The 26,285-nt window shown below is 37.0% G+C and overlaps 1 protein-coding gene and 1 long non-coding RNA gene across 4 annotated transcripts in view; one reads left to right on the top strand and one right to left on the bottom strand.

Moving 5' to 3' along the window:
- Nucleotides 1–26,285, bottom strand: part of TRPS1 (transcriptional repressor GATA binding 1) — a 257,738-nt gene that overhangs the window by 41,739 nt on the left and 189,714 nt on the right. The window lies entirely within an intron of this gene.
- The window catches only part of LOC132664427 (uncharacterized), a 30,624-nt gene continuing 13,163 nt past the window's right edge, over nucleotides 8,825–26,285 (top strand). The window contains exons 1-2 of the long non-coding RNA XR_009603666.3: nucleotides 8,825–9,069; nucleotides 10,303–10,358. This is a non-coding gene — a long non-coding RNA (uncharacterized LOC132664427). The remainder of the gene's footprint in view (nucleotides 9,070–10,302; nucleotides 10,359–26,285) is intronic.

Genomic DNA, 26,285 nt, shown 5'->3' on the forward strand with positions numbered 1-26,285 from the left:
AAATCAAAATGTTTCAGTTACTTTAATTTAAACAATTTAACTATTAAGGACTTCCGAAGATCCCCCTTCTCAGCCCATTTGTTTATATAATCACAGGTATCTTTCTTTTTCCTGATCACTTTTCCAGTTCTTTCAAGAAGATTTTTGCTAGATTTAATTTTGCTTTTGCATTGCAAAATCTATGATGCAATCTCAGTGGCCACAAAATCAGGGAAATGGATTTTCTGCATTTTGCAGTTTGGGGAAACTAACCGTCCGTTCAGCGTGACTGAAAAATACCCCAAAGGCCAATATTTACTAAGCATGGCACACACACAGGAGCCTTGTTAAAAATGCACGACAAATCTCTCATTGCAAACAAATCCAAAGGCTTCAGTGCTTCTGCAACTGTCTGAGTAATGTTGATTCTGACAGCAGAAAGCTGCTTTCTTACCAATCCAGCAGCCAGCTAAAGGTCTGCTGGCCCCATACCAAGATTTCATGATTTCTTGTCTATATTCTTTGCTACATATCCCTCTTGTCACAATCTACCAGAGATGAAGAACGCGGTATTAAGGTGAGGTTTTCTTATATGCCTACTTAATATTCGAAGGAGACTGGTAAACACCAACTTGCTATTTAACTTACCATGCCAATAAAGATACACATAATTAATGCTGGGCTCCCATCACGCTGTTGGAAGAAAAATAATGGTCAAGGCAGCATTCCCAAATAACAGGAAATACTCTGCCCTTCACACATAACACTTTAAAACGCATGCTGCTTTCATGTTCATGTCACAGTAATATGCGATTTAAAACACACACACGCACACGCACACACACACACGTGCGTGTGCACACATGCACAAACACTTGCGAGAGAAAAAAGCGAGGACGTTTCTTGGGTGAAAAAAAGAGCGTATAGGAATGTGATGAACTACACACAGGCACATCGTGTGCAGAGCTCTGAGAAGTCCGATTCCAAAGTTTTCTTACAGCAATCTGATCACAAATGTAGTGAGTGATTCTGAAATCTATTTCTTGCACCCACCTATGCTGCCTGGGAAACATCTGTTCTGATCGTGATGTGGAGCCAGAAACCGAATTCCAAACCCACTGTGATGAGATGATCAGCATTCAGAATCCTATGTCTGCAGGAGCTCCTCTGAATGGCCCAGGCCTCACCAGCCATCTGAAATTGCTTTTTGAACATGCTTTTCATTCTTCACGCTATTTAACTTTCAAATGCCTTACATTCCTTTTTCAAAAATTAGATAATACAATTAACCGCCTATGATTTTGTGAGGACCACTTAAACAAAATCACTACTTAATGCTCTGACTCTTTTAAAACTAACTTTGAGCCCTGAACTTGAAGTAACAGGACACAGGCTTCTCTTTTGTACCTTTCCGTTTTATAAGTTTAGGACCTTGTGGCTTGGGAAGATCTGTGTCAGGAACTTCTTTTTTCTCCAGACTTAGGAACTGTAACTCATGTGTCACCCATGCATCCCCAAACACCAATTACACATGAAAAAACAGAACAGGGAAAAGTGGCTGCACACACATGTGCCTCCTTCTTGCTTCCCCCTCAATAAAAACAAATTAACAGCAGAGCCTTGGGACAGATTTTTAGTGTTCGCAACTTACAAAAATTTCATAGATCCATAACACATCCTTTTGGGAACACAGCAAGTTATATATGTTCAAGACCACAACGAAAATCCACAAAACAACAAAGATCACAATCAGAATTCTGGTGACACATTACTGATGCAATTTTTCCTATTATCCCCGAAGCCTACAAAAGCTTGGTGTGAGTGAAACAACTGATGACTATTAGCGTCCAGCGAATTCCTCTCTAGCTTATTCTTTTTCGCACATTTACTTTAACTTTTATTTACAAGGACTGCATCACGTGATAACTTTACAGAGAAGTTAAAAACTGCATATTGATGTTAATTGGTGTATTTATATGCACCATGCTCTATTTAGGTCAAGGATACTCTACAGGTAAACCCCTGGCACGCTGTTAATTCACAAAGTGATCCTAACTACTTCTGAAAAGCGTAAAATCCAAATTTGATTACATGCACACTTAAGTGTACTCTCATTCACTACTTGTTTCTCACTCATTCCAAAATCATTCTTTTTCCGCCACCTAAACAGTGCATTTTATGTACCAGACATTGTGGTAGGTACATCGTTTTGCATTTTAAGTGACTAAACAGGATCAAAGGAGGAAAAGCGACCTATCTCATGCACTGATGCCACATGTCAAACAAGAATGGAACTGATAAACACATAAAAGAAACAGACAGCAAAAAACGCAGCCACTTTCGCCAATAAACACTAGATCATTTAAGGGAAGTCCCTCCAGAGTTACGGCTTCCTGATTGATGTAATCCTAACCACAGCCTGTGGTCCAAAAATTGCCAATCAATCATGTATACATTACAGGAAAAATTGGGTTAACATGTCTTCATGCTGGTGTTTCAATGATGTTCTGTTCAACCCTGGCACAAGACACCCTTTGCGAAAACGCAGCCTGGTGGTGTATCCTTAGTTTGTTTTCACCTCACCATTTTGTTATGATGTATAGGCAACGAGCCTCCTGTGGCCTTCCTAATCTGAAAATGAGCCAAGAGAAAGAACGTGCTCAGAAGTGTTGAAAGAAAGGCCCATTCTGTGCCCAGGGAACTGCATCTAATACAGGAAATGAACACAAGTTTGCTGTAAGCTGTCCAGCTTCTGAATCAGCTGTTCCCCGCTCAGAACCCTTCTCCCTCCCCCACCCCCACCTCTAAAACCAAGAGCTAAAAGCCAATATTAAAGTTTTGAAAAATGTGTTTTCTTCCTCTTCACCCGTGTTCTCTCAAAGCTGTGTAAATCTAACTTGAATGGTAAGCGGCTTTATTTTAACAAGTGTGAGTTATCAGAGTTCGCATATCAAATTAAACCCAATGAATTCTGGACTTGTTTTAAATTTCAAGCCAGAGGCCCTAACTCCCTGCATTTCACTTGGCGGCTAGCCAGACTTAGTAATAAAGTGCTAAGCAGAAGACAGGAAATACTAGAGAAGTCGAACAATGTTATGACAATGTTTATAACTTTTACAGTCAGGCCTGGTTGCACATCTGCACAACATCAGGCTCTGGTCAGACCCGCAGAGAGGAAACCATTCCTTAGCTGGCAGCGTTTTGCTCCAGCCAGATGTTATCACTTTACTGGTATCTTTTCACCAAACAAACAAAAAAAATATATATGTATATTAAATATTATATCATTACATTTCTGAGAAGGAAACGGGGGAGGGGAGGTCTCTTGTTTGGAAGAAACAGTACCTCAAATTAATTCTGTCCCATAATTGATTTCTTCTGATAGATCTAAAACGGCCCTCAGACAATGGCATCTTTCCCTTTGATGTGATAACGTTCAAACTGCTTTTTTTTCATACAGAGGGGAAAAAGCCTTGTTTGATGCCATAGACTGAAATACAGAGGAACTTCCAAGTATCACAGCCTTGGCCTGCTTGGATAAGGCTCAGATGTCTGTAAAATTAGGCAGTCACCTGACAAGTATTTATATAAATGAGATGATATTAGTGGCGTTTCCTTGAGCACAGATGTAACATAAGAATTTATCATTTTAGTTGAAACTGAGGAAACTAATGTCTCTTTTACTTAAATCATTTCAAGAGCCTGACATATAAAATGTCGCATCACCATTAATAATGCTCTAGATAGATCAGTATGGGAATGCATTTGTAACAAACCTAGCCTAACATAAAACCAAACTGAACCAAAAAAGCTCAGTGGTCATTTGGAAATAGGATTAGCAATAATATAACTTCACGTGCCCTTCATCCTCAATTCCTAAAACCAAAGTTGGACATAGTCACACATCAATTCAGTGTTCACTGGCCAAAGAGAAAAACAGCATCAACCAAACAAAAATCCCCTCCACAATTTCAGATCTGTTTCTCAATTTCACTAATAGAAATGTCCATATCTGCGCGCGCGCGCGCGTGTGTGTGTGTGTGTGTGTGTGTGTGTGTGTGTGTGAGAGAGAGAGAGAGAGAGAGGCGGGGGGAGGGGGAAGGGAGGGAGAGAGGGAGGGAGAGAGAGAAAGAGAGAGAGAGAGAGAGAGAGAGCGAGCATATTTGTGTGGGCATGTTTGGTGTCTCAATGCACCTGTCCTACACCTGCCTTCAGACAATTTATCACAGGTCTCAGATACACTTGAAAACCAGTTCAAAATGGGAAACACATTGTCAGCTTCGCATCCTGGGAAAGCCACATCAATTTTATCAACAATAACTATGAAAGAAACCCATTAAAATGAACAAGGCTTTCAAAACACCTACAAGGAGCCATGTACCTACTGCAGGGTCAATTATAAGAGTGCCAATTTCCAAAGTACCCAAGCTATAAACCGGCAATGGATTTGGACGAATTTGGCTAGATAATACCTATGAATTGCTGTTTGCACTGGGATAATTTTTCTCGTGGTATATGCATTTGGCCCTGCCCATACAAACATACTAGAAGCCTGTGAAGGAGAAAATACTTGAGAGGGAATTTATTCACTTGGCCATTCGACTGGAGTTAAGTTGAAATGGGGTGTTCAATCCAATGGTTCCCAAACTCCTGTTTATTACTGGTATCACCTTGGTTACTTTCAAAAAGCAAATTCCTGGGCTTCATCTCTAGGTCAGGGATTCTATAATGGTATGCTGGAATCTACAGGATATTGGACACTACCTGCCTGCTTTTAAACCTCCCCACCCCCCAAAATTTGCATTGTGTGTGTATTTACATTTGGCCTGAGATGCACCACACAGCACATCTGCTGGACTGAGCAGTGCTGCTGTGCCAATTATATATTCAATATTTTGAATATGGTGCTGGGTAGAGCCATTCAAATTGGCTGGCCTAATTCAAATAGTTTTCTAGTAATGTTTTGAATTATTCCTCTTGTACTACTGTACTTCCAATGCTATGATTGTTTGTCTTTTCAGTTTTTCAAGTTTTTTGGCTTTTATGCAAAGTAAGCACCACTGTGTATAAGTTGTTTTGACATATTTAATTCCACAAGAGAGTTCTAACCACCAGTTCTTTCATCAGCATCCACACCACTGCAATGATAGAATGCTCTATTGCTTACTATTTTTCTCAGAGCACAAGATACTGATGGTCGATTAATCTCAATCTGCTGCACTCAACAGTGATATTACTATCACTGTACTTTGATGGATTGAATTATTTGTAAATCCTGTAACACTCCTCATTAATTAACTCTATGGATTAGAAGTTTGCCGAGTTAAATTTCATTTTGTCCTTTTCATGAAATTCACAGAATTAGCTTGAAATAAACAATCTTTTCAAATAAGAATTCAACATAACAGGGTAAAGACATTAAAAGATACTGCTTTCTAAAAATTGTTACGACTTATGAAATCTTTCATAACACAAACATGTCACCTTAAAACTCTGTATACTTTAAAAACATATTCCTGGGGCACCTGGGTGGCTCAGTTAAGTGTCTGACTCTTCTTGGCTCAGGTCATGATCTCACATTTCGTGGGATCGAGTCCCATGTCAGGCTCTGTGTCTGGGATTCTCTCTCTCTCTGTCCCTCTCTTGCTCTCTCAAAAATAAAAAAACTTAAAAAAATATTACCCTTCCCCCAACTTTCATTATAATCCATTACTAGATTATTGGTTGAGATGTAAGTGACGTCTCTGTAGGCTTTAGGCTTCCAGATAGTATGTGGATTTTGTTTTTCTTTTTAAGAAAACTTATATCTCGATCAAATTAAACACCATCATTTGCTCCAAGTTCTTTTGTGTTTTTCAAGGGCTCAAGAATTCATTCTAAGCTTGAATGATGCAAAAGGTCTGTTGGTATTTTCACATTACTTTCTTGTGCATATATAATAAAACATACAATATTCTTTATAGTTGTTCTTACTGCCCAACTCTACAATAGTCTAATTTAATGGGCACAAACTGCAACAAAGGCAAAACAAATTTAAGTGACTATAAAAATGCAATGCCTGCATCCAGCCTTCATTGAACATGAGATGTCTTACAGTGTTCCTCTGTAAGACACTTTGTCCAGGTAACCTGAGAGGTTATGAGTCAGTAACAGGAGGTTCATGTTTTAATATTTAATAGACCTAGCATGTATTACCTAATAATGGAAGCTATTATTTATGAGTGCATGTTAATTTTTTAGCTTATACACATTGTTCCTGTGGTTTCCAAACTTTTTATATCAGTGAAGCCCTTTTTTCAAACTCGCATGGGTGCCTAAGACCTATAATTAGTACAAGTGAAGCTGTTAAGGGAGAAGGTCCGATGGATTCTCGGGGCTCCACTGGGCTTGCACAATTCAGGAAGTTTGGGGAATCCTTGCTGAACACTAATGCATTATTAACAAACTTAAATGGGGGAAACTGAACTCATCTTCAAGACCCTGAAACAGAGCTGAGAGACAGAATAATATATCTAGCAAGTTTCAAATCTGGCTTTTTTCTTTTGTTCTCCAAGGCCAGAATTCTTTTTTGTAAGCCATATGGCTTCTTTTTGAGAGAGAAAAATACTTTCTTTCACGGTTTGTAATACATGGGCAATGTATTTTTACAAGCAACTGCAAATTTTTCTAGATTACAAATGAGGCAACCTATGATGAACTTCTGTATATATCCTATTTGATTCCAGCTGACCTGGAATTATACGCTTTAACTTCTCAAGGTATTACTCCATTACTCTGGAAGTTTTACCCCTTCCTTTTTCTTAAAATTTTTATTTTTTTAATTTTTTTATTTGTTTTATTTCACAGAGAGAGCATGAGTGAGGGAGAGGGGCAGAAGGAAAGGAGGAGAGGGGAGAGAGAGAGAGAGAGAGAGAGAGAGAGAGAGAGAGAAAGAGAAGAGAATCCTAAGCAGGCTCCATACTCAGTGCAGAGCCTGTTGCAGGGCTTGATCCTATGATCCTGAGATCATGACCCACACTGAAATCAAGAGTTGGATGCTCAACTGACAAAGTCACCCAGGCCCCAGTTCCTGTTTTTCTTGATAATTCAGGTTTGATAATGTTTTTGTTACTAAATTCTTACTCTGATCTGGCACCTGAATTGTACTCTAAATATTTAATTAACCTATAGTATATTGTTAACTTTTACAGATTTTATTTATTTTTTAAGTAAACTCTACACCCAACATGGGGCTCAAACTCACAACCCCAAGATCAAGAGTCGTATGTTCTACCAACTGAGCTAGCCAGGTACCCCACATATTGTTAACTTTAAAAAATTTGTTAATGTTTATTCATTTTATTTTTTGAAACAGTGAGAGGGAGAGAGAGAGAGAGAGAGGAGAGAAACAGAGCGTGAGCAGGGGAGGGGCAGAGAGAGAGGGAGACACAGAATCACAGAATCTGAAGCGGGCTCCAGGCTCTGAGCTGTCAGCACAGAGCCCAACACAGGGCTTGAACTCATGAACTGCGAGATCACGACCTGAGCCAAAGTTGGACACTTAAACTGACCGAGACACCCAGGCACCCCACATATTGTTAACTTTTAAAAATGAATTCTTTAAATAAAAATTTATAGGATTCAAATCAATGATAGCTAGGGATTAAGAAACAGAACCAAAATATTTTAGAAATGAAGTGAATTTAAAATCTTCTCCCAAACTACTCACTTTGGCTAAGGCCATCTTAAAATTTATACATTGAAGGGGCATCTGGGTGGCTCAGTCAGTTAAGTGTCCGATTCTTGATTTCAGCTCAGGTTATGATCTCACGATTTGTGAGTCTGAGCCCTGCCTTGGGCTCTGCTCTGGCAACACAGAGCCTGCTTGGGGTTCTCTCTCTCCCTCTCTCTCTCTGCCCCTCTCCTGCTCACACAGTCTCAAAATAAATAAATTAACTTAAGAAAAAAAATTTACACATTGAAAAATTGTCTGGAGTATTTCTCAGTGTATTTAGATGTAAGCAAATCATAAAGAAATAATAAAATATATGGCTCCTCTATTTTATTTCTCAAGCAAACTCACAGGCACAACATGGGCACACGTTTTCTTTCTTTGATATAATAAAATCCTCATCATTTTAGATCATTTGAGTGTAAATTTATTAAGAAGTTTGCTATGAAAATGACTTTGCAAAATCTTAATTATAAAATACATGGACATACATATTTTTAAGAAGTGTTCTGTTCAAATCAGTGCAATCCAGCATCTAGTAATGAGCAAACTTATTTGCCCATTTAACAAGTGTTTACTGAGGGTTTATGAACTGGGGACAGAACAGGGAACAGTTAAGACAAAATTTCTTGCTTTAATTCTAGTGGGGGCAAAAAATGAACCAAATACAGTAGAGAAAACAGAAATGAATAAAACACTGTTGTCCTAAAAGAGAGAGAGCACAGTGTGTACCTAAATAGTATTAATGCAAAGAAAAGGAAGTGGTTAATTTAGACTGATTAGATAAAATACAGTAAAGGTATAGAACTTAGGTTGATTCAAACTAAAATATAGTTAGCTTTACCTTGAAGATTAAAGAAGAAAACAAAAACAAAACTAGAAGAGTACTGACGCTGGCCCAAACTCAGTATTTACAAAGATGGGAATGGTGAGCAGTGCTCTGATTGCCCAACAGAAAAGACTTTAGTGATTGCTGAAGCTGGAAGGACTGTAAACTGGAACCCAAAGGAGGAGGTGGGTGAAGAGTGCTGAATGGCTAAGAGCGCTGGTGTGGATTACTCCAAGCAAGGAGAGCAATTCAGGGGCTCTGTGCGGGGTCTAAAGCAATCCTGTTTGCGCATTAGGCATGGACGTTTGTGGGAAGTCTGGATTATGAATTGGAGAAGTAAAAACTGCAGCCTCTTTAGGAAGTCTATGGGGTTCTGATGACTAAGCAATGACAGAGACAACTGAAAGGAGGGGTAAATTCAAGAGAAATCTTGGCACCACATGAGATCACGTGACTTTTAGTTCCTGTTCAGCCCTGATGCTCAGTGAGTGGATGTGAGGAAATGGAAGGGAGACCGTCAAAGACAAGGTTCCCTAGGGGATATGATTTGGTAAGTTAACAGAATGGCTCGCAGAAGGCAGGAGGTTGTGCTCTTGGACTGTTTATAGTGTTCCAAAAATAGACATGCTAGCAAAGCTCAGATTCTGTTTTGTAAATGGTATATGGCATATTTGAATCTAGATCTCTCTTAAATGAGTATTTAGTTTAATTGAAAGGAAATACAATTAGTGTAGTCTTCTTAATATACACAGTGCACTTCTGTGGGTGTCAGATGTGAGCAGACAGGATTGGATGCTTCATGCTGATGGCCCTTCATTCCCAACAGGCTATGTTTCTAGTCAATAATGTTGCTATCCCTTCAATTCAAATTTTAACAATACACGTGTAGAAAATTACTCAGATGTGACTGAAACCACGAGTAATTACTCATTTACTGCACATTTAGGAACACAGAACTTAGAGCTTAGAGAAGCTGTTTTGAAAGAGCAGAGTATTGATTAATTATGGAAGACATCTATAAAAATTCTTTTTTAAATTAAAATTATTCATGGAGAATTGAAAACTTTCACCGTGAAAAAAGACATCCTTTCAAAACTAGGTTTAAATTCTATCTTTAAAAGCTAACACCATTAAATTAATTGTGAAGGCTAGCATTTTTAATATATGGAATTGTTCATGCAGGCTTATGCTTTTCTAATCATATATTAATTGAAGCTAACTGTTCAAAATAAAACCTAGTTTTGGTGTTATCCAATGAGTAGATAAAATTAACTTGTAATTTACGATAAACAAATAGTTAATAAGCTAAGATCCTAAAAAATTCTTAAATACCCATCCATTGCTTTATTTACATTTTACCTTACTGAAATTTTTCTTCATGGTAAAAAAATAAAACTTTAGGGCAATGTAAGGTAAAATACCAACAGATGTGAATTGTGAAAAGGGAAAAGAGCCTAACACACTCTAAGAAGAGTTAGATATATTCTATGAAAACCTAAAAAAGCCTTAAAACCTCACTGTGAATAAAAGCAATTAATTAATTTGTTGATAACTGGTCCTCCAAATGGATTTCAACTCATTTTGACTCTTGGTCAAAAGCAGTACTTTCTCATTAAAGGTATGGATTCACAGATTAAAAATAAATTTTGCTCACATGTCTTCTTAGTTTTAAATTTTAGTTTTTTTTTTGTAACCAATTCATATTTGATGAGAGCTTGCACTGCACTGTATTTCCCAAAGTTCCAACTGGTGATACATCTAAGTCGGCTCCCTATTCACCTAGGTTTTGAGCCATTCTTCTAAGAGGATCAAGATCAACAACCCCAGAACCACAACAGGGTAAGCGAATTATATAATTTTCTTACCCATAATAATGGTTTTGTAGAATGACAAAGTTAAATGAAAACCAAGTGAGATGATAAAACTATGATCCCCAAAGACTAGTATATTAGATTGTTGATTTAGTGATCTTTTAAGTGGAACTGCCTGCCTGAATTTCTGAATTGTGAACAGGTGTTTAGGTGTGCAGAATTCTTACTGATTTTAATGGAGTTACACTATGAAATCCCTTTACACTACTTTGATTGTTTCCCATATGTAGAGCATAATCAAATTCAGACCACTGAAGTTATCCACATGTCTCTGAAGCTAGGATTTTGTCAGCATATTGAATTATACAAATGGATAACCATGTCTTTTCTGTAGATTAGCTGAGTAAGTAAAAGTTGTGCAAGAAGGGGGTCAATCATACACAGACTTTTAAAAAAATGATACATGTGTAATACAAAATTTTGCATATAATATACATGTAATATGTATTTCAATAACATAACAGTGAGTTCTTCTCAAGGACATTAGCTACCCATTAATAATTAGATTTTTAATGTTTGTTTGTTTAGAGGACAGTGGGGGCAGAAAGAATGGGAAAAAGAATTCTAAGCAGGGTCTACGCCCAGTGCAGAGTCCAATGGGGGGCCCCATCTCATGACTTTGAGATCAGGACCTGAACTGAAATCAGGAATTGGACGCTTAACCGACTGAGCCACCCAGGTGTCCCAATAATTAGATTTTTCTTAATTATTGGGAAGATATTGAGCAAGGAGGGACTCTTGTCTCATTTGCTTACTGAAATATCTCCAGTGCCTAAAACAGTGTCCCATGCATAGGAGGTGTCCAATAAATGTCTTATAAATGAATGAACTGCAAATAACCCATCCTTAAATATAATCACCTGCTCAGTTAAATTTATGATCAGACTGCATATTAACAATATAATTCTATTTTTTTGAAATATTACTATCTTAGTTTATCTAGTACATAAATCAACAACAACACACACACACACACACACACACACACACACACACACACACACACAATCCATAGCAGATTCAATATGATTATCTTATTGAAAGTTCAGTGTGAAAAGTCTATCATATGGTTAAGGTTGGTATTTCAACCTTAACTTCAAGTTCTTCTGGACTTAAAACCAAAAATCAGATTTTCTTTTTGTATATAACCCTAGAGTTTGTAAAACTTCAACATTATATATTTTTTTATTTTCATATAATAAAATGCATTGAAATTACATTTACTAGAGCAAGAACATTATTTTAGAACAGAATTTTGCTAGTAGATTGCAAGAACAACACATTGGTGGCAGGATCGTTAAAGGAGCCACTCATGTGATCTAGAAACTTGAGCTTTTTTCTTAGAGTCAAGCCTTAGAACCAAGTAAAGCCTTACAACCAACACCATGATTATTCACTTTCTACAAGCTTCAAAACTCATTTTACTCAGATAAAGGTCTAAGAAGCAGTTTGGATAATTAATTTTTCTACCACCTGCCCCTCTACCCTCTGAAACCTTTGTAGGATGCATTTATTCAAGCAACACCACCCATTTATCGATCACCTATTATATTCTTCGCCCTGGGCACACACAATGAGTAAGAGACAGTACCCGATATGAATATGTTTATCTTGTGGTTGAAACCAAATTATGTAACAAGTATTTTAGAAATGGCCAAATAAGTCTAGCTACAGATGTATCTACAATACAACAGTATTAGCATAGTGGTTAACAGCAGAGTGGTTAATAGCTTTGTCCGAGAGGTTCACTGAATGCTTTATAGTCCCAAAAACAGAAGAGTGATAAAGACTGAATAAGTAGTCCTGGCTGAATTCTCTCTGCATGTTATAATATACAATGAAAAATCTAGGAATTCTAGGTAGTATCAGATCATTCAAAGGCTATTGATTATTAACTCCCGATGTTTCAGGTAATGTACCAAAAGCTTTATATGTATGAAGGATAGATGGATGACAAATACATATATACATACATACATAGGTAGATAGGTGATGGGTAGTTCTAGATAGAGCATCAATTATATATTTTGTTAAGGCAATTAATAGTTTGTATTATAATTATTTGTTTACACAGATGCTTTCCCTCTAAAGACCATGAATCCCTTGTGAACACGGTCTTATTCATCTGTGTGTCCCCAGAAACACCTAAGGTTCCTTTCCCATGGTAGGCATTCCATAAAGGTTTCTTGAACTAATAATGAACACCTAAACCAACAATCTTTGTGGCATCTCTCAAGTCAATTAATATTTTATACCTCAGATTTTCTCAGTCTAGTTGGCCTCTAAGGGCCTTTTGCGTTAAAAAATATGATAAAGTTTTCCCTCAAAGTTCTATATTAACTGATTTCTACAAACCTCAGCTATAGGGGTAAGAAAGAAATATAGTTGTTTCAAGATATGAATAAAAGCTGCCTGTACATCCTTTATGCTTGAACCTATCCATTCCAGAGTCACAAAATGTTCACTGATTGCCTATAGGTCCAGATCTATTTTATGTTCCTGAATTTTTTTAAATTAGTAATTATTTCAAACACACCAACATAAAAATAACATAACGAAAGCACAATCTAACAGATTCTAACCTTAAAGCAAACAATGTGCACCACAAATAAACCAAAGTCACTATCAACGGAGAAGAAGCTTCCTGTTTACCTGTTTCCAATACTTTTCTTCTTTCTCCTCTCCAAGAAGTAACTACTATCCTACTCCTTTCTTATACCAAAAGAGCAAAGCCTACAGCCAGGTGTGAATGAAATTCATAATGAGGGTATTCTGAAGCAACATGATCTCACTCTCAAAACGTCAACAACACCCTGGGTCGTCGCTACTGATCTCCAAGGAACAAGACGGTTCCCAAGCAACTCCGATGCATGGAGAAGATGGCAGAAAGATCTCTGCAGACAATCTAGCAGCTGCCTGGGTAGAAAAATCATTGTGGTCACCATCACCCCTTCATATGAGGGCTTCAACCAGTAGATTGACATAGTGGTCACGAGCTGGGGCTTGCAGCCATTGCTGTTGTGTTGTGACGTTGAGCACGTTCCTTAACCTCTACTGAGCATCAGTCATGTCATCTATAAAATGAAGATGACAAATGTGTTTACCTCACAGAGTTATTCGGATTCAGTGAATTAGTGCATGGAGGATGCTTCCAAGAGTACCTGGCACATAGTTGAGTATACAATTAATGTTTAAAGTTATTAAATTCTAGGACCACAAACAAAATTTTTATAAAAGGAAGTGTTATTTCCTCCCATCACCTTCAGAATCCTACCAGAGGCATGTGCCTCCTCAGAAAAGAAAGCACACTTCTGGAAAACACACTAATCATTAGAAATCATGTTCTGTAGTCATCTGACCATATGGATAGTAAAATGTGAAAGGGCAGGAAATCTTGCTTCTAATCTCTGTTCATTTATTCAGTGTCCTTCTTGAGCAGCACCTAGTACACATGAGTCAGTGTAGTGTGCACTAGGGATACAGGGGGATGAAACCATGGAGGACACAACCGCCAACAATCCTATTTCAAACACATAATTGCATCAAAATTTGGCTAACGGTAGGATCCTTCGTTTGCTCTCACAAAATGTTTACTCTTTCTTAGCCTCAACCTTCTCATTCATAAAATAAGTGCAGTAACACTTGCCGTCTCTCCTTCATGTTGCTGTGAGCTTAAATAAAACCATTTGTATAGCACCCTCTGTGAAAGCCGAGACATCATCTGAAGAAAAGTGTTCATGATATTGACACTTTGGCTTGGTTGCTGAGATACGTTCACTTCAAAATATTCTCAAGTCTTTCCAGGCAGGGAATGAATCGTGGGAGCTCTGTGTTTCAAAGCTTAGGTAGAAACCTATGTGACAACCACAATCTCCCTCACGTGGACTGACCGTATGTGCCTGAAAACAATGCTGGATATAGAAATTACATTATAACCAATTTGAAAACCGAGGAAAAGAAATGCTCATTCTTTTCTGATAAATTTAACTATTTTATCTTTATAGGAAGAGTGAAATGAAAAGTAATGTCTTTTGCCACCCTCCTCATAAATTCTGTCTAAATTCCTAGACACAATAATGACAGAATTCATGTAAATAATCCTAACCTTAAAGGTCAGATTTGGGGACCTCATGGAGTGGTGCAAGGGAGTCTGGCCAGCTGCTGACCACACTCAGTGGATGAAACCAAATATCCATCTCCAGGCTGGCTAGCCTGGAAGCCCTGATTATAGGAACTACCCACTTTGCTAAAAAGGAGTAGGTTATTAAAAGTGTTCCACTGATTGCAAGCTATCAATTATTCAGAATCATTTAATTGTGAAACAATTTAAAATTTTAAAACCACTTAATAAATTAATACTGTAAAAAAGGGAATATTCCTCAGCCTGAATATTCAATTTCAGTTTTCCTTATTTCAGAAGTGGCTTCCCTTAGTAGCAACGTAGTACTACTGACAGCTCACAAAGTACATGTTTTAGATTTTGTTCCAAAGCTAATATTTTAATAAAATATATAATATAACAAATATAACATTGAAATAAATTATATCCATCTTCCTATAAATTAGTTTATAGACTGATCTTAAGTACCTTGCTCTCCAATTTGGCGTTTTAAACATTTAAATGGCTTGCACGTGCTCCATACTTTGCCTCTTCTAGGTTGTTAACCTTGACAGCTGTTTATTATAAAAGGCAAAATTACCAAATAGATGTCCTGATATGTTTTTTGTACTTCTGAGTCGGCTAGGTCATTAATTCTCAATTAATAAAACAGTAAAATCCTAGTAATAGACCATAGAATTTCCTACTTTTAATTAAACTTATTCTTGTTTATTTCCCCCATTATATCACCCTATCATATAATCCAAATGCTTTGTCCACCCTGGCGATCAATTTAACTACAGTGGTATGATTTTCTGGTTTTGACTCCATACAAACTGCTAGGATGTTGGGTCAAATGTTCCATAACCTACTTATCTCTGGTTATTTTTAGATAAAATTTAGCAGAAAAATTCAAAAATTATAATGATGGATTTACATCAGAGCTGCAATATAATTGCACGCAACCTATTAGGAACCCATTTGAACTCTGATAGAGTGGTTCATTATTTGTGGATGTCTGACAAGAGCACAATATTCTCAGCAATATTTTATATGATATAAAAGGTTAGGTTTGAAAAATTAGCATCACAAATGTCACATTTACTTCCAGCAGGAAATGTGCAACAATATGTGACAATACTGAATAAAATGTTGAAACATGTTTTCCTTTTGTTTTACTTTACTCATTTTTGTAATACAACACTGGTTACTGGAAAATGCCTTACAGCTTTATTCAAAACACATGTTCAAAGATTTGAATGAAAAAACTTTGACTCTCTCTGGAACATCTAACCGATATATCATTTGTGAGCTTTAAATTTTTTCTTACTGTCAGGAACACTTTTATGTCTTTAAGATTTATTTAAACTAGTTTATTATATAATGAAGCTTGTCAGATCATAGGAACAAAGTCAAACAAGATGTGCTATATCAAAGTATAACATTTAACATATAGATTTAAGTATACATATCAAGTACAATGCAATCAAGCAAAGTTTAATCTGAAAATGCAAATGTTTCAGATTATTAAAGCCACATCTGTCCTTTGAAGCACAATTTGGACTGTTTATCAAAAAGCTATGTGTAATTATTCTCTCCCACCCTAGACTTGGTAACAACAGATTTCTTTTCTTAAGAACTTTTCAATTTCGCTTTAGAGCTGGGGTTTTAAAGACTTAACCACCAAAGAATATAAGATCACAAATGGAAAATTAAAAATCTTTACAATGTGTCCTATTATAATTGCAATGGTTTGTTGTTGGTAAATTGGGATAATATTTCAAAAGGCATTTCTCTAGGGTTTAAGAAAAATTCCAAATGCTTTTGGAAATCAATTCAATGTAGTCCTAGCTTCAAAAATGTGGGCTTAAACACATTATTAAAATTTTTCAATATAAAGTTTTACAATACATTTGGCTTTCTCGGCCTTGGCCAACAGAGACCATCAAAAGCAGCAGTTTAGCTGGTAAAGTGTGGCTCTGAACCCTTCAGAGAAACTAGGACAGAACTTTGAGTTCTACGTCCCTGAGGTTCTCAATCTCTCCCTCCCTCTCTCTCTCTTTGTGTTTATTTTATATGATATATATATATGATATACATATACATATATACACATATATGGCTCTGTTGTATTCTCTAATATACATCCATTGACCTAATACATACACACATATATATAAAACAGAAAAGATTTGTAACCAATCATCAGTAACATTACTACATCTGAACTTCTGGGAATAAAATGAGTTGTTCCAATGTTATTCTAGAACAGACCTAGTTTCTGTGTGAAGGTATGATCTAGTATTGCACACGTAAGAACTGAGTATGACACAGAAGCTTTGGTTACTCATTGACAAAATCTACTTAAAGATGAGAGCTCCATGTATCTTCGATTATAAAGGCTCACATGTATGACAGTCTTGTTACAATCAAGCAATACTTTATAAAATTAATTGGCATCTCTGACACCTATTACGGCAAAGTTTAAAAATTAAATATGTATCCTTAAGCTGAAGAAATAATTGGGAAGTTCACGGCACTCAGGGATGGAGCTCCATTGCTTGTGACTCTGGATCGTTAAGGCCACGTCTACAAACATAGCAGATGTAATCACAGCACACACTGCCCGCGAAAGGTTGAGAACTCAGAACTGCTAAAACTATAAACTCTATACACTGCTTCCTCGATAATTCGGGTTTAATGTATGAATTCTAATCTGGCTTCAGTAATCAACAAGGGAGAGAGGCAAAAGGGTGGCCTGAAGGAGCTTCTGTCTCACCTCTTAGACTTTTTTTTTTTTTTTTTTTAATTTTTTTTCAACGTTTTTTATTTATTTTTGGGACAGAGAGAGACAGAGCATGAACGGGGGAGGGTCAGAGAGAGAGGGAGACACAGAATCAGAAGCAGGCTCCAGGCTCTGAGCCATCAGCCCAGAGCCCGACGCGGGGCTCGAACTCACGGACCGCGAGATCGCGACCTGGCTGAAGTCGGACGCTTAACCGACTGCGCCACCCAGGCGCCCCTAGACTTTTTAAAAATGGAGGTAGTAGTACCTCTGTGATCCCACAGGCAAAGGAAACAAGAATGCTTGCTAGAGGACTGTGCTAGTTTTCTTCTTAAGAAAATGGGGTCAGTGATGTGACTGAAAGGATAATTCTGTAATACCATAAACACTGCCATCATATAGTAGGAAAAGTAGATTGTTGACAAAGGCAACAGAGGTGAGTGCTTTATTTCCTTTCTCTTAACGTTTGTGAGTTTCAGGAGTTTTCTGAAACCTGAACGTGGAGTCTTCAAAATCATGAAAGGGCCGCTAAGGAAACACAGTCTAGTTTCCAAACAGGAGAAGCAGTATGTTGGAGAGCTTGAGTCCTAGGAAACATCCGAAATCATAAAACCCTCTTAGATACTGGAGCTGCCACAGGGCAATGGGGTAAGGGGGGAACGGGCCTCAGGAGAGGTGGCTGAGGGCTGAATTAACCTGCAGGTTTAGCAGTGACTGCTCTCTTCACTTCCCTTCTATTTTGCAAATGCCCAGAGGCATTTCTGCAGTGGAACATCTTGCAAATTCTAAAAATAAAGTAATAAAGTTTGATTCCTCAACTTTCACAATATTTTGACAGATTCTTCCAACTTTAATTTCCTTTTGGTAATGGTAGTATGATTTGCATTATGTTACATTGCTTCATTTTACCATAAAAAAATTCATCTCTAGAGAACTGCTCTGAAATTATGCACTACTTTCATAGACCTCCCCTCAGAATTGAACAAAAATAATTTTCTCATTGTAATCTTATATCGTAATGGTAAGATCTTACTGTAGACCCGTATTTGAAGCCAGGTTTGAATTTTCTTAAAGAAATTTTGAATGACAGCCCTCTAACAGGTTCTTATTTCCCCTCCCCAAATCATTTACATAGAAGAAATGACCAGAACTGATTTATTTAAAATCTGGAGAAGTTACAAAAAGAAACACAAAAATCAAATCACTGTCAGTGTTACTTGCTTCCCTCATATAGCGAGGTGGGGTCTTTTTTGCGTGCCTGTTGGGGAGGGGTGGGGAGGAGAGCAGCTCAGGCACATGGAGGGAGGATAGAGTGGTGAGCGCAACATTTATTAAACCTGCTCTGTGACAGAAAACTGCTCCAGAAAAACACTGCCTTGCTAGGAGATCAGCAGTACAGAGGCTCTACCAGAGAAACCTCTTGAAAGAAAGGAGTTTGGTGGCTTTTTCTAAAAATAAACAAACGAATCTCGCCAAAAAAAAAAAAAAATAAATAAATCCCATCAATATTCCTAATGTGCCTTTTGTTACACAAATAAAGCCCATTTACTCGGAACTTTTTTATGATCTGAATTGATCTATGTGTATCAGAGACTCAAGATAGAGTTAGTGACACTAAAGGGTGTAACAGATAGGAAAGGGGAGAGACGGGAATGTGGTAGCTGGCAGGCTCTAAAGTCACTCAGGGAGGGAAATTAAGACCGATGTCCAACAGGATAGGAAAGCGGCCTGAAACACAAAATTTCTTATCACTACTCTCACCTCACTAGGTGAATAAGCCCAAGCTTCCAGCACACCTAAATCTTGTCTGCTACCTAAGCAAGAAGTGTAATCACTTTTCCCCAGGCTGATCAGAGCTGAACTTATTCCTCCGACTGAAGGAAAATCTCTGTAACACTGGGTGCAACGGAGATGGGAGCCAAGCACAGCCCCGCCTTACAAGATGAGAATTACTGACCATCTGCCTCCACGGCGGACACTTTCTAGAGCTTTCTTGCCCACAGAAATTCCCCACAAAAGATGCCGCCACTACCTGCGATCGCACCCTTTGTTGATGAGAAGTGACAAATCGGAGCACTATTTTTATTTCTGAGTTTTAATTTCCAAAATACGAATGCCACAATTATTCATGTAACTGTAACTCATCAAGATCCACATATATATTTTTCAATTCATGTTTTAAAATAGTCAACTTTCAATTATCTTCAAAGGATCAGATGTCCTGCAGTTTATTTCTGACAAATCATCCATTTTATTGTTTCTGACGTTGTTACCAACTCTGCTTAATTAAACGTTTATTTACACAAATGGGATATTTGCTTAATCTAACCCAGGATTTTAGGAGGGAGAAATGCTTTAGGAATAAAAACAATTTCCTTTGCGCCTATGAACGACTAGTACATTCTACATGAATGCTGACTCCCAGAACGAAGTGGTGGAGGTCGTGTTAAAGTTGATTAGAAGGACAGGGTGGAAAAAGTAGGCAGTGTTTTCAGACTTTCACGAGACACTTATTAACTATGTGGTTACTGTGTCTGAGTTAGGGAGAATTTCAGATTAGAGACACTCTCCAATGAACAATAAAACACCCTTGCCAAGGCTAAATAGAAGGGACTTTGAAAAGTTTCTTACATCTAAACAGCACAAAAGTGAACAGTGGAACAGAGCTGCTACCTTGCTAGCCCATGGAGAGGGCATGTATACAGATGTAACAAAGGGATATACATAGTCCATTACTTGTTTGCTTCAAAGTCATCAGATTTTACTTAACATACACACACGCGTGCGCACATGTTGAACCAAACAAAACTCCCATTTGACAAGATGAAACAGTGTGAAGTGGCCTAAGATTCTTATTCACAGTTGCATAACAGGCTCCTTGATCTGCAATATGCTTGGCAGCAACAGCAAGAACAGATATTGTGCAAGTTACAAATTAACTAGAACATCATTAACCAGTGCTAAGAAGACAGTGCCTGGTGTTGTCTTCAGTAAATTGGCTATTTGAGGAAAAACTTTTTCCTAGCTATGCCTTTGCCCATAATGCCCCAGTGAATATGGCCACAATCATATTATCACTTCTCTTCCAAAGAATATCAATCGGTTTAAAAAAAAAAAAAATCAACCGCTACACCACATCAATGCTACCCACTGGCTATAGACCTAGTTCAGTTCCTTTGAAAGCTTCTGGACAAAATACATTTCTCAATTAATTTCATAAAATACTATTACTGAAACCAGACTGAATATTTCCACGTCCAGCCTTGTAAAGGCTTTGGTCACTGATAGCTTGACTATCTCTATGATTGGGAGACAAGGCCAGGATTTTAAAGGACGGTATCTCTTTAGTTTCCCTAGGCACAAGAAATATAAACTTCAAGAACTTTTTAAGGACTTCTCATTTATGTATTCTCCTTTTTCTTTTTCTAGTAGCATTATTAGGGTTTCTACTGGCAGCGTGAAACGTTTTATGGGTCACCAATCTTAAATTACATGTGCTACAATGTCCTTTCCAATATTTGACTGAGATGTTTAATGAGAAATAATACCATGCAACAATTAAAATAATTCTATGCAAGATTTGATCGCTACCCAAATCTGAAAACAAGGAATTGTTTACTTATTCTTGTATGGCATTTATTTAAACATTATGATGCATGCTTTTACATATTAAGAATATAATTACACATGTTGATGTACAATTCCATAAAAGATGGTTGTTTAATTATAGCCTTGTCTGTGAATGTTATATATATTGGTGTGTTATTATAATCAGACATTTGTTTAGTTTCTAAAAAAATAAGTGCTTTATTTTGTCTGGCTAATGTAGTTTTATCTAAAATATTTTAACATTAGCCATTGAAATGGAAGCTCTTTTTATTAATTATGATAGCAATATATACATTATACAAAATGTAAACAAATGCAACCAAATGGGTAATAGGTGGCTACCAAATTAAAGTTAATAACTAACATATATCTATGGCTCATATTCTCTGTGCTGAAGATGAGAAAATGCATTAGGTTTTATTACTCTGCATTCTGGGGAAGTTCCTTTAATTTTGTATCTTAGATGATTTCACAGATATTAAGGATTCCATTAGATGAAGTTGATCTTCAGCCAGTTTCTAACTTTTCAGAGTTTATTTCTGGGCAGAGAATCTTTGCTTTAAATGTGGGCAGCAGTTGTCTCCATAACCTAATGCTCTGCTTTTAGGATGAACATGAATATCCCACAAAGACTTGGCTGATTTGTGCTATGCCCACAATGCATTAGTGTATTTGTTTGCAGAGCACGAGGCAAGATCACTGGAAGTCAGGTCAGTGCAATGTTTCAATACATATCTTTCTAATCCTCAGAGCTCTAGGGCATGCACTATACACAATCTCCCTTTTAGTTACTGTGGATCTTTCCTTCGTGCTTCTTCAGATATTTAGAGGAGAGGTGAAGAAAAAGCAAAGCATCTTTAATTAAAGCATTCAAAATGATACCTGACCTTTCACTTTTGTTGACCAAATGGTTTATGCTTTTTTCAATCACTGCCATCTATCATCCTTAATTAGCATCTACCCAATAAAACAGCTCACTTCTGAAGTATATTAATTACTGTTTTACGACTTTGGTTCCTATTATCTTAGCTGTACAGCAACAACTATAAAAAGCGTGGCATTTCCCTGCACAAAGGGGCAGTATATGTTATGTGTGATTCATGTAAGTTACATTAATATTTAGAAGAGCGGTCTGGAATAAGTTGCGTGTTCTAACTTCATGCCCTAAGGAGTTGTTTCAATTTTCAGCACTAGAAATAAGTCTTTCTGGGAGAGACTAGGGAGCAAAACTTTCTGCTATGGGAATTTCAAGATCATTCAAGTTATGAGTGGCAAATCCAAACAATAAAGGAAGACACTAGGTTTAGAAGAAATATTCTGTTCTATAAATTTTGTAACCACAGTATGCAGGGGAAACTCCCTTTCATATATTTGTGTATAATACAGAGAACTGAGAGTCATTTCACTGTTAGTTTCTAAGTAAATGACTTTTAATTATTTTCATGATTTGGTCATGTGGCATCCTGTAAATAATAAAATTTTCTGTAGAATTTACTGAAAATTATTCATGGTGGATTGTTATGAGTTTAATATTACAAGATGTTACTAAAAAAACAAAAAAAAATCCGGTAGCCTTAGGAAAATAAATATAGCCAGAAAGAAAAGAGAAGAGAAGAGAAGAGAAGAGAAGAGAAGAGAAGAGAGGAGAAGAGAAGACAAGAGAAGAGAAGAAAAGGAAAGGAGGAGGAAATAAGGGAGGGAGGGAGAGAGGAAAGAAGAAAGGAAGGAAAGAAAGAAAAGAAAGAAAGAGTAAGGAGAATAAGTTGAAAAATTTTAAACTACTGAAACTTCTCAGAATTCACAAAATGTATGAAAGGAAAAAATTTTTAGAGTCTGATTTATCTCCATCACTATACAATTATAATGATAGAAAGGACCTCAGGTCTGTTTCTTGACTTTGTTTAGGACCATAAATAAATCCACTGAGCCATGAGAACATACTCTGGGACGGATGGATGGAAGGAAAGGATGAAGAGAAGAATTTCTAGAGGAAGGAAATTCACAGCACTTTGCAAAAGCTTTTTCTAATGATAGAGACTATAATAAAACTGGCTTGTGCACTTCTCTCTCTCACACTGCAATTTAAATCTTTCTCTTGTTCCATCATCAGTGAGAAGAGAGAACAGTTTTTTACTGCCTCTTCGAGTAGTGAAAAGTATCTTTATTTTAGGAGGTCCACTAGTGAGCAGAAATAATACAGTGTGCAATGGCGTGCTAAACTAATCAGCACCCAGATTTCACTTATCAACATATTATGAGCAATAAAATTATTTCTGCAATTTATATATGGAGAATCAAGGCAAATTTTCAATTTCAAGAAAGGAAAATTTAAAGAAGTAAAAAAAAATATGAGGGAGCAGAGTGTTTTTAAAGCCATGCATGTGGATCTAGTCATTTATTTAAAAGGCTAGAGATAGGAATTCTGTCTGCCTGTACCTTGTAAATGTTGTAGACCATAATGGTGTAGGCTCTGGGCACTAAGAAAACAATAATAATAATGGCTTTCCAGATTCAAAAGGAAATTAAAATTAAGTGTAGAATGAACTTGCTTTCTTCCTGAATTAAATATGGAAAGCTAAAGACAATAACGTTTTACTGCACAACTTTTTAAACTCTAAGTGCATAAAGCAGAGGATTAAGTGAAAAAATCAGGTTCATAAAAAATGCATAAATGGTATTTAAAAGAGCGCCATAACAAAAGCATTATTTTATGAACTTTTCTTGCCATAAAACACAAGTTTAGTCATGTACTGGTTATAAAGTCAGCATAATTTGAGTAACTTCTAGGGATAATAGCAAGTCTTTTAGAATGTTTTTGGTTTCTGTTCATTATAAAGAAAACACACACACACACGTGCATGTACACACACACACCTTCACATCTTCCTTCCTTGTGAAACTTAGATCACTTTGCTTTTACAATTAGTTGGTACCAACTTGAAATTCTTGGAAACTACCATACGTGCATAAGCACTTTTAATGTACTGCAACAAAAGCATAATAGGGTCCAGGAAATTGGAAAAGAAAGCACTTTGGTCTTAAATAATGCCATGGTAATGGTAATATACTGAATATGTAATTTTTTTTGAAAAACCCAACCATTTTTCCAAGATTCTGCTATTTCCAGTTTACATTCAGTCACAGTTGTACACTTCAGCAGTGCTAGCTCAATAATTCTCATCTATTACCAGGAATGTACCTAATAAATAAAGCACTTTGAAATTATTCCATGTAATACTTCATACTGTTAATTACTATTAAAAAATAGCCCCCTATCTCCTATCTGGAAGGAATTCTACATATCCCACTTTCCCCACATTTACTATCAATGATATGCTCTATTTTATAGCATAATGAACTTGAAACATAGTTTGAAAAAAAGAAAAAAAAAAAGAAAATGACATAAACTTGCACATCTTTAATTATAAAATATGCCTTACCACAAGGGATGGATGTTCAGAAAATATGCAGAAAAAATATTTTTATTTGCTTAAGCACAGGAAATATGCATAAACTGTGAACCTGATTCATAAGCAACTACAAAACAAGTGTTGACAATATTGAACTCAAATTGGCACTAGTAATTACCACAATGACATTTCAGAGAAGGAATTCTTTCCCTCAGAAGCGTGGCCGCTCCCACCACTGAAGTTTGTCCAACTAATCAACCTTCTATTCAATGTATAGCCTGTGGTTCCACTTTTGCCTCAGAGCATCTATTTTTGAAGAGAATCATATTGTAACAAACAAGTAATTCTAATTAAAAATGCTAGGAAGAGCTAGGCAGAAATTTAGTTTCTGCCTAACCAGCAAACAGTAGTTCTTGGTTTATATATACTTTGCAATTCTAGGTCCTCAATATTTGCACAAAACTATGAATTTTCATAAATGTTTGAGCTTCAAAAGGACCAACATGATCAAGCAAAAGAGAGATTCATAAAAATATTGGGAGCTGCAGCTAAAACAAAGATGCCCCTGATTCCCATCCAAAGTCTTAACAAGGAATGAAAAACATTATCCTCTGCTTCTGAAAAGGTCCTCAAAATAAAGTTCAAAAACCATTTATCAAACTTACATGCTTACTTTTGACTGTAGCTAATACTGTAAATAAAATAATTCTTTCACATGCTCACATTTTTCAAAAATACAATTATAGCCATATAAAGAAAAATCCTATCATTAAGTAACTTTAAATTCCATAGTCCCTGTTACAGAAGCAGTAATAAGTTGTGCTGAGTACAGTTTCCATAGCCTATCATAGGTTAAAAAAGTAAAAAAACACTTGAGTGGATTATGAGAGAGTCGTGACACAGAAATATCAAGATGTTATTTACCATTTCCAGAAATGGTACTGGGGGAAAGATTTTCAAAAATTAGGGGGAAAACATAAAACTTGGAAGATTAATCCAGTTATAATATATTAAAAAATAAGAACTAAGGAATGTAATCTCTGAGCGTAAAATAATTAGAGATGTTCCAGCAGCTACTGATAGTCTATGGTAATATTCAAATAACCGTGCATCATTAGTGCTCTGGGGGGAGTAGGGTTCCTTTATATCTTGCAGAGGCTCCCCAGTGTGTGTGTGTGTGTGTGTGTGTGTGTGTGTGTGTGTGTGTGTATGTGTGTGTGTGTATAAATATTTATTTTTGAGAGAGAGAGAGAGAGACAGAGTGTGAGCAGGAGAGAGGGAGAGAGAGAGAGAGGGAGAGAGAGAGAGAGAGAGGGAGAGAGAGAGAGAGAGAGAGAGAGAGAGAGAGAGAGAGAGAGAGATGCAGAATCCAAAGCAGGCTCCAGGCTCTGAGCTGTCAGCACAGAGCCCAATGCAGGGCTTGAACTCCTAAACTGTGAGATCATGACCTGAGCTGAAGTCAGATGCCTAACTGATTGAGCCACCCAGGTGCCCCAATGTTTTTTTTTTTTTTTTTTTTTTTGAGAGAAAGTGAGTGGGGGAGGTGCGGAGTGAGAGACAGAGAGAGAGAGAGAGAGAGAGAGAGAGAGAGAGGCAGAGGATCCAAAGCATGTTCCACACTGACAGGACAGAGCGAGATGAGGGGCTCAAATTCATGAACCACGAAATCATGACCTAAGCCGATAACTGGACGTGCAACTGACTGAGCCACCCAGGTGTCCCATAAGCTTCTCTCAACTACTTCTTCACAGTTGATTAGAAACTCTAACAGAAGACGGAGTTCCACCACAGACGGGAATTTCTAACCTCCAATAGGTTCAGTGTTGTAGACACACTGATGCTTCACTAGCTTAGACCCCAAGTTTTAGAACCAGGTCAAATCTTTTGAGTTTAAAATAACCACCCTCCACTCCCAAGGCTCAGAGTTCCATAGTAGTAAAGTTCCACTAGAACATGGCCTCTCTTTTCTATCTCTGTATCCTTCGTCTTTAT

This window comes from Panthera onca, chromosome F2, assembly GCF_046562875.1.
Source record: "Panthera onca isolate mPanOnc1 chromosome F2, mPanOnc1 haplotype 2, whole genome shotgun sequence".
NCBI lineage: Eukaryota > Metazoa > Chordata > Mammalia > Carnivora > Felidae > Panthera > Panthera onca.